This window comes from Salvia miltiorrhiza, chromosome 2 (assembly GCF_028751815.1).
Source record: "Salvia miltiorrhiza cultivar Shanhuang (shh) chromosome 2, IMPLAD_Smil_shh, whole genome shotgun sequence".
NCBI classification, from domain to species: Eukaryota; Viridiplantae; Streptophyta; class Magnoliopsida; order Lamiales; family Lamiaceae; genus Salvia; species Salvia miltiorrhiza.
In genome coordinates, this window is record NC_080388.1 from 50807452 (window position 1) to 50816480 (window position 9029).

Below are 9029 nucleotides of genomic sequence, written 5' to 3' on the forward strand. Positions count from 1 at the left end.
TTGTACATGGCAAGCTTTCGATGCTGTTTGATCACCACAAACTTCCCCCACTCTCCCTCACTCGATGGAGAATTTCATTTTCAAGTGAAACATAGAGATCACCGCCCTAAACGCCATCAATGCAGGCCGGCCAAGTATCACATTGTAGGAGGGCTTTGGCATGTCAACCACCAAGAACCGCACCATCCTAGTTTTGCTATTAGCAGCTGTAGTGCCGAGATTTAATGGTAACTCCACATAACCCAGAGGCATGACCATTTCTCCTCCGAACCCAAACAAAGGGGCATTCGTTGGCTCAATATGAACGTCGATTCCCATGTTTTGAAGGCACTCCTAATATAAGATATTCACCGCGCTGCCCGAGTCTATGAAAACACGGTGAATGATATAGCCGGCAATATCCGCCATAATAACCAGTGCATCATCGTGCGGGTACATTAGTGTACGTAGATCCTCTGCCCCAAAGGTGATCATCGGCTCTTCTGTCGCGCTTGTAACCTCCATAACCTGCTTGTGGTAGTATCCTGACTTCACTGCTCTGACCACTTGTTTCTTAGCCCTATTTGATGTGGGCGTCCCATTATCTCCACAAATCATATGAACTTCCCTCCGATACGGGGGAGGAGGTGCTTGTCTTTCTGGCCCTTCCCTACGATTATCCCGATTGTCATTTCTCTGATCCCTATTATTCCGCTGTTCTTGTCGCTGATCCTGGTTATTTCTCTGATCCCTCTGATCTCTGTGATCCCGTTGGTCCCTATGATCCCTCTGATCATTCCGCCTCTGGCCCTCGGTTCATCTGTCAATGAACCGGTCGAGATTTCCCTAGCGCACCAGTAGCTCTAACTGATGTTTAACATGACCGCAATATTTTGTGTAGTGTCCAAAAGAATTGTGATACTCACACAGCTTATTATTAGGCCCCTCCTGTGGCGGCCCATCCCGGTAGGTTCCCGGTGCCCGAAAGAATGGTTGATCCTTTATCAAATGAAAGATTTCCTCCTGTAGTTTATTTAAAGGCGTGTATTCAGTAAACCGCGTGACTTCGTTCACGGTACGTTGCTGCCGGGGCGGCATTTCTCCTTGGGGTGGCAGTACCCTCGGAGGTAACCCTCTGAATGGTGCTCTGTCCTGGTGTCTCTGTCTCTCTGGTGCTTCCTCAGCTCTTTTAGCTTTATGTTTATCGTTTTCCGCTTTTCTCGCCATCTTGGCGTCTTCCAACTGTAGATAGCCTGGCAACCTTGCCATAATATCATCGAAATCCCTTGCAGGCCGGATCTGTAGCTCGTCGAAGAAGAGCCCCGGCTTGAGCCCTCTGACGTAGGCACAATTCTTAATTTGAGATTCCGCCTCTGGCACCTCCAGAGCGGCTAAGTTAAATATGGCAGTGTATTCTCTCAATGTTTCATTTTGATCTTGTTTGATATCCATCAGCGACAGAGCTGACTTCCCCACCCTTCGCGAGCTTGCGAACTGACGTAAGAAGCGGGTCTGTAAATCCTCAAATGAGTGAATAGAATTGGGGGCGAGCGTTCCGAACCATAGCTGGGCTGGTCCAGTGAGAGTAGTGGAGAAGATGCGGCACTTGATGCCCTCAGTATACATATGCAGTGTGACCAACCCTTCAAAACGATTGAGGTGGACCTCTGGATCGGTAGTGCCATCGTAATCTAGCGAGATGGGTTTATAGCTCCTGGGTAAAGTGTCTGTCAAAATATCATCAGAGAAAGGACTACGGTTGCTGATAGGATGAAACCTTGAAGTCTTGGCCCTCTTGTCCTCCTTGTACCTTCCCTGCTCCCTTCTGTCCCTTGGCACGTCACGGTCATGACGCTTGTGAGCCCGGTGCCCTGGCCTGCCAGAGGAAAACTCCAGCTCCCTTTCTTCTGCTCTTTCGGTGTACCGTGATTTCTCTGGGCGGTGGGACTTCTCTGCTCTGTACGACCGCTCTGATCTCTGTTCCCTATCGTCCCTCCGGGATTTCTCCCTCAACGATTCTTCCAGATTCTCGAGTTGGTGTTTCAGCTGCGACACTTGCTTTTTCAACCGTGCCTTCTCCTTCGGTCTCTCTTCCTCAAACACAAGGGAGACGGATTGACTATCAGACTCGTCAACCCTCTCCTTCCTGACGACACTGTTGAGCCTAACACGGCTCCCATCTGGTCTAGCTAGCTCTCTGTCAGCAGCGTCCCCTTGCATTTCCCCAGGCATCACAGCCTGTTTGTTGATTGCCAACATGTTTGCCTCCTGAGCAGTGGGAGGTGGGGCCACAGTGCCCTGCGGGTTAGCCGCTCCAACCGGGGTAGCTACAGTGGGGATGACAGACAGCATCGGAGTTCCCAATGCCTGACGCATATTAGCATAGCTGAGTAAAGCCATCATTTGCTCCGCCAGCCCGAAGTTAAGCGACCCCCCTCCAGACGTGGGGGCCAGACTTGGCAGATCAGAGCCCGGTGTTACCAGAGCAAACCTCTGGGTATTGACGTTCAACCCTATTGTCGGAGTGGCTGAGATAGCCTGAAAACCCGGTGGCACAGTGAAAGTGGGGTTACCCTGAAGGCCATTGAACAATGAGGTAGGCACCTCGGTAGTGACAGTAGCAGAATCGAACTCCTTCTCCAAGTTGCGGTGAGCATCAGAGGATCCCATAGTACCTGCACATAAACAAAGTGAGAAAGAATCCATACGGCCAATGAATAGATCCTCCCTTACTGATTGAAAACCCAATATGAGAAATTCCAAGCACCGGCGCAGAGGTCGTTAAAAAATTCCCTCAAGGTAACTCTATACACTGGGAAATAAACCCAGGGTATAGATTAAAATAACAGAGCCCGAACAACAGAAATTTCCCCTGTAGACTCTTATCAAGATCCGGCAAAAGAAACAGAGTGTCCAGAGAACCAAAGTAAGATATCCAGAGATAGACATAAACAGAACAACCACCAAGAAGCTTGTTAGCACAAAACGTTAAGCATGATATATAGTAAAGAATTTGCAAGAAAACGAACATCATAACCTGAAATTACCACGGTCGTGTGCTATTTTAACCGCAAAAACCCAAGAACAACAGAGTTATCATGGCAATCAGCCGGATTAGTAATATAACGCGCTAAACAGGGCATAGAACGAGGATTAGTCGAAGAAAACATGGAGCACACCAATAATTATCACCCTCAGTCGAAACATAGCCGTAAATTAACAGTGCAAACCCAATCATCACAGAAACAGATCATTACCCCATAATCCACCGATAGAAAACGAAGATTAGCCACAAAAACGTGAGAAATATCGACAATTATTACCCTTAAATGAAAAACATCCACAAATCAACAACACAGGCTCAATCGCAGCAAAAATGGAATGTTGACCAACATTCTACCGAAGCGAAACCCCATAAATCGTCAACCAAAACCCAATTCAAGCAGAAACAGAGCGATACTCCACAATTCACCGGTATAAACATCAGATCTATAAATAAAATCCCGATTCTACAAAGAAACTTTGTATTCACCCATAATTGAACCGATCAATCGGTAAATAAACACATATCCCCCCAGTTCATGATTTACGACTTTCGCCACCTTTCCCCATGCACCAAAAACATAATTAAACACAGATCGTAAAGGATTAAAAGCACATCAACCTGAAAAACGTAATTAGCAGCTCGAAATCATCTGGGTGTCCAAATTATCGGCTCAAGCGGTACCGACACACGCAAACCCGATTGGAATTTCAGATCCGCATGCGCCGGCGTCCACAAACTCACATCCTAACTCAGTAGCCTTCCCACAGACGGCGCCAGTTGGTGAATCAAAGACCAACACCAAATCTACAAAGCGATAAATATAGAATATACCTAGTATGAATGATCGGAGAAGGCAAAGTAAACAATCGAAAAACTCAGAACGGGAGAAAAGTAGCTGTTGTATTCGAAAATAAGAGGTAGCGTAGTTACAATGCACGAGCTCAGGTTCTATTTATAGATTACATAAGAGGGCAAAATGGTAAAATCATCTGTGGTGCATGCGCTTGGCGTGATAGAGGGGCATGTCGGTAAATTTGCCTTCACGCGGGAAATCTCCCGCATCTCTGGCGATTCCGCTGATGAAGGTAGTTCCTCTGGCGAAGGCTGCTTCTCTGGCGAGGGTGACTTCTCTGGCGATGGTGACTTCTCTGGTGTATGAGATGCCTTTAGTGAGTAAGATCCCTCCGGCGAGGATGATTTCCTCTGACGAGTACGCTTCCTCTGCCATACTTATTTCTCTAGTGGAGTCGATTCCTCTGATTTGCATCATTTCCCTACTCTGCACATATCACTCCTCATCACACCTCCAAGTTTTCCTCCTCAACATCCACCAAGGATCCAAAAGAGTTCCCTAACAACTTCTGCGGTTCAGTAATCTTGGACCCAACCTGCTCCAATTCAGCCACTACCGGCTCCTTCCCAACCTGCTGCCTTCCACCGACCTGCTGCCAAAGCACCGGCTGTGGCTGGGATTTCTGGATAATTGGTTGCGGTTGCTTCGGCAGCACCGTATTCGTATCCTTCGCCTCCCCCGGTGCCACCGATCTGTTCTTACGACATCCATTGGGAGAGTGTCCCGTAATCTTGCAACGACCACAATAAAGGGGAAGATTTTCGAAAACAAATTCCACATGAAATGAGAACTCCTCCATATCAATAAGCATAGTATTAGGGAGAGGAAGAGACATATCTATTTTAACAAGAATACGGGCGAACTGTCCAAAATCCCTTCCTACCGATGCACCATCGATCTTCAAGGGGTGGCCCAATAAACGTCCAATGCCAGAGATAACTTGTGGATTCCAGTACTCGATTGGAAGATAATGAATTCTGACCCACACGTTAGCCAAAGGAGAGTTTTCCTTGAACGGATCAAAATTGCAAGTCCACTCCCGGAGCCGAAGATTCCCCTTCGAGAGTTCCCAGATCGCCTTCTCCTTCGCTATAGCTTTATTAGTCACCGTAGTAAATCGGAGTGTATAATAGCCCTTTCCCAACGGAATCAATTGCCAAGCAGAAACGATACCCCAAAGTTGTTGAAGTTCCGATTTCAATTCCATAGTTGAACGTGGCTTATCGCCTTTCCCCAGCAGAAGACGTCCTGTCAACGCGTTCTCAAAAGCTTTGACCTCCTCAAGATATAAAGCCTTTGGTATTTTCAGGGAGAATTGATCACCTTCCTTCGTTGGACGCAAATCGTGAAACACATGGGCTTCTAAATCCGGCCGCTTAACAGATCGCTTCACAGTGGCGTTCGCATAAGAAATCCTAGCGTTTCCAGCCACGCTAGGGCTTGCATTATTCGCCACGCCGTTGCCTGATGAAGGGGAAGACCGAGTTGGAGAGTTGGGCTTATTTATGGTTTGTGGCTTTTCAAAATTCGCAGAAACGGAGGGGAGGTTAAGGCCTCCCTTGTCGCTAAATCCGGCTGACAGAGAAGTGGCCATCGATCAGCGAGAGGCGGCGGGAGAAAAATGTGCTGCTAGGGCAACGTCTGCATCAGGGCTCCCGAAACTCAGCGCCGATTCGAATCGAATCTGAGACGCGCTGCACCGGAGGAGTAGCGCCTCGCCGGAGGAAGATGAGCCGCGCTGCACCGGAAAGGCGGAGGCGGTCGTCGTGTCTCTGGCAGAAACACGCCGGAGAGGAGCGTCGCCGACGCCGAAAGATTAGCGGCGGCTGACCTAAAATCTCCAATTCGTCTGCTCTCTAAAGATTCAATCTCCTTAATTCATGAGCATTCTTTTCTTTTTTTGTTTTTTATAATTTGTTTTTTGTATATTTTTTTATTTAAACACCCAAAATCACTATAAAACACATTTTGATTTATAACTTAAAATACTTATAAATTAGTAATAAAATTATTCCTAAAATAAAATTCTTTACATAAATGTTTATGAGTTAAGAAAAGAGCTTCATCTTTTCTTTAAAGGCTTTAGTCGTTTCGGGCCCTTATTAAAATTTGGCATTTTATTTATAATTTTAAAAAATTTAATGCATTAAGAAATTCAAAAAAAATATCAAAGTTATACAATACAGTTTTAAAGTATGCTAGCGATGACTAAATGTGAGTCGTTACTCATATACATCAGTGAATAAACTATACTTCAATTATAGCAATTGGACTAAAGGTGATTTAATTAGTAGACAATTGAACTTCAATTGCAACAATTGTATTAGAGGTTAACAAAAAAAATCCATTAAATCCTAAAGGAACCAAACTTAATTAAATTAAGTTCAGATGTTTGGTGCGTTTCATATTTTTTTCTTCTCACTTTGGATCTCAGATAGATTTGATTTGGTGTGTGTATCTATATATATATATATATGGGGGAGGGCTATTCAAAAAACTCCCCTTAGACTTTAAAATAGGAACTAATCCTAACCATCTATATAAGATCTTGGACGGCTTAGATTTAATGATTAGGAGTGGTTACATTCTAATAAGTTATTCATATAGTTCATTTAAATTAATCGCATAAGGGTATATTTGGTTATTGATTTTTGATATCCCGCAGTTATTGCAAATCTCTTAGGAAAAAAAATCGACAATAATTACCTAGACAATGAGAAAATGCGTCAATGCATATGCGATAAAAATTCTTGAGAAAATCCTTTCAGATTCTTTATTTGGGATCCCATCCGATAATTAATGGCTTGACAATTATTCTCACCAATTATATTAACTAGTACGGCCTCCCGTGCGATGCACGCCGAACATAGCTTTACATTAAAATTAAACGATGTATTAAATAAATAAAAAATAAATATTAAATATAGCATGAATATAAGTAAATACAAATTAATTTTTCTTAAAAGATAAAATAATCTACATCAATTACTCACTAAAGAACATTAATATGAAAGCACAAAATTTTCAACTATTAGAATTCTAAATTTCTATCACTAATTAACTATAGTTACAGTATATGTAAGAATTATATAATAATAATAATAATAATAATAATAATTATTATTATTATTATTATTATACGACACAATGCAAAATACATACTAAATAAAAATTATAGTTTGTGTTTTAATAAAATAATAAAAATAATAGTACTATTAAATACATAAGTCAAAATCCTGAAAATGAGAAAATAAAAATTTAAAGAAAAATTAGAAAATAAGAATCCTTGTAAATTGTAGTGTTTTTCTTATTTTCAGAATTCTTGGTGATATCTCTTTTTCCTCAGCAACATATTGATCGTCACCAAATTATAATTATAAATGGGTCAAAAAAAAATTCTCAATTTGTTTAATTTTAAGAAAGATTTGGCATTCAATTAAATATTTTTTATACATATACATAATTTAATTCTTTTCTTTAGAGAATATACATAATTTAATTCTATATTCATAAAAATATAAATATTTTAATTCTTTTGGCCTTAAATCAGCCCAATTCTCTCTTCCTCTGATACGCCCTCCATAGTCCATACGCCTTTCTCTTTCTCCCCCTCTTGTACATCTCGCCTCCATCGTCTCTCTCTTCTCTCAAATCACGCCAAAACTTAGATCCTTTATCCATGTGTCACTTCCTCCTTCAAATCGGAGGCTATTCATCGTCATTCTTGCCGTCCACCTTCTCCGATCGAACAACAGCAGCCAACTGAAGTTTAAAGAGTGACTTTTGTCATAGCTGGTTTTTCTCCATTTTTATTTGCAAATCTCGGCGCCTTTTTTCTACAATTCACTTTTTTTTTCTTCATTTTCTTCTTCTCCATTTTCTTTTGCAATTTTCAGGTCGTACTTCACCGTTTTCTTCTTCTGTGAAGAAAAAAGGCCAAATAATGTAAATGAGAATAGATCTAAAGGAAAACTTATTGAAAAATCTAATTTAATTTTTTTTCAACTCTATGATGAAGGAAAAGCATGCTGTATATATGTACTAATTTCCTAGTAGATGTTTAAAACCTCAAATAATTGATCACCGTAGAAAAACAAAAACAAAAAGTAGATCAATGTTAGTTTAAATTTAGAAAATCAACAATTGTAAATACACACACAAAGAAAAATTATATATGACCTGTATTTTGTTCTTCTTGGATCTGGTTGAATGTCCGCAGTAAAATTTAGATCTGAAATTTTGTGTGGATAGCGTGTATCGGCTGTTCCAAAAAAAAAAGGAAGATAAAATAAGAATGCAGATGCAGAAAAATATATTAAATAAATACGCAACAAAATATAATTTCACCTAAATAGATTGGTTTTCCGCAGTCCTGAATCACATAGAAAATCACAGTATTCTAAAGCTTTATGTAAAGATATAGAGAAATAGAAGCTGAATCAGAAAAGAAGATGAAGAGAAATCTGATTTTGGAGATGATATATCTATATACGTGCAGAGAGAAATATAATATTGTGAGATAACCGAGAGTGTGTGAAAGAGAGAGATAAAATTGTTGTGAGATAACCGTGTGTGAGAGAGAGGGAGAGTATCGTGTGAGAGAGAGGATTAAAAAATAGTGGGTTACCACAATGAATTAGTATCTTTAAACTACCGTTAAATGTTAAAAAGATTCTGTTAAAAAATTAACGGTAAATTGGATGCCGTTAAACTGATTCTTTATATATTATATAGATTATTCGCACCAACTATGTTATAGGGTTTGGGTTACCTTTTGAGTTTCATTCGGCAGTGTTGGTGGCGCAAGATTTTGAGGGAAAAAAAATAACTCGATTTAGTAGTAGTGCATTCGGTGTAATATCTTGCTTGTCGTCTGAATCGACTGATTTAGCAAAGCATTCGAAGGTTATGGCGAGAACATAGGAAGCAAGAATGGTGAGTTTTTTATTTTTAATTGGATTATCATTGGTACTTGATACAACAAACCCTAGACTTTTATTTAGTTATTTATTGATTTATGGTGGATCAAGAACTGTTTAATCGACAATATGCGGATGAATAATTGTGTATACAAGATGTTTTATTTTGCTAGGATTTTGACAAAAGTGAACCAAATGACTTAGGTTTAGAAAGAGAAAATAGACATTTAGA

At 40.9% G+C, this 9029-nt stretch overlaps 1 long non-coding RNA gene across 1 annotated transcript; it reads right to left on the reverse strand.

Moving 5' to 3' along the window:
- Window positions 1–7434: 7434 nt before the first annotated feature.
- On the reverse strand, window positions 7435–8378 carry LOC131012962 (uncharacterized). Its single transcript, XR_009097547.1, has 3 exons — window positions 8226–8378; window positions 8058–8139; window positions 7435–7798 (listed from the first exon to the last, which is right to left on the reverse strand). It is a non-coding gene; the product is annotated as an uncharacterized LOC131012962 (long non-coding RNA).
- Window positions 8379–9029: the final 651 nt, after the last annotated feature.